Raw genomic sequence first — 784 nt, 5'->3', positions numbered from 1 at the left:
TTCGTCTGAAAGAAGAAAGGCATATACACCTAGGATGCCTCGGGGCATTTTGGATGAACTAACCCTTTAAGTTTCGTTAACTGTAATAACCCTGGCTGGACATGGTCCTGACATGTTTCGTTGGATTCACCCAATCAGATGCCATCTAAATGACAGCCATATATGAACTACACAGATTCAGAAATACATCGTTTGACCAGGCTGTGTTTTTCCTCTATACTACGCTGCTGCGTTGAGCGTTTCAGTACATGCACACTCTATAGAGATGTGCCATTAGCTAAAGCACAGGACACGAACAACAATAAAAGCTGACACAACATGTTTTTCCACTGTAAAGCAGCTCGTCCATGATAACCAAACTCTGCTCATCAGGCCAGCAGGAGCACAAGACTCACCCTGCGCTCTGACAGCTGCTCCTGAAACGTGAATTCAACAGTTACCCAACGTAAACTAAAACCCTCATGTTTCAGCGTTTCATGGCATCAGTGGGCTCTGTCAGGGGTTCGTGTCTGTACCTTTCACCAGGGTGCGGAGCAGGCTGTCGTAATGCTGTACGGTCTCGTTATAGTCCCTCTCGATCTGCATGTTGTCACTGGAATCTAAAAGATTGGAGTCCTGGCTGTCTTTGAGGAAGTCCTGATAGTGCAGCTGGAGGTTCCTCAGCATCAGCTGGTACTCGTCTGTCTTCATCGTCTTGAACTGAAACATAGGAGGACAAACAAATGTGACCATGGAGCACAAACTAGTCTTAAGTCGCTGGGGTATATTTGTAGCAATAGCCAAA

The 784-nt window shown here is 46.0% G+C and overlaps 1 pseudogene; it reads right to left on the bottom strand.

Annotated features, from left to right (window-relative positions):
- Positions 1-784, bottom strand: part of LOC107558619 (plectin-like) — a 78,100-nt pseudogene that overhangs the window by 20,753 nt on the left and 56,563 nt on the right.

This window comes from Sinocyclocheilus grahami, unplaced genomic scaffold (genome assembly GCF_001515645.1).
Source record: "Sinocyclocheilus grahami isolate Dianchi unplaced genomic scaffold, SAMN03320097.WGS_v1.1 scaffold654.1, whole genome shotgun sequence".
Lineage (NCBI taxonomy): Eukaryota > Metazoa > Chordata > Actinopteri > Cypriniformes > Cyprinidae > Sinocyclocheilus > Sinocyclocheilus grahami.
The sequence above is the reverse complement of the archived record's forward strand: the minus strand, read 5'-3'. Positions and strand labels throughout refer to the sequence as shown.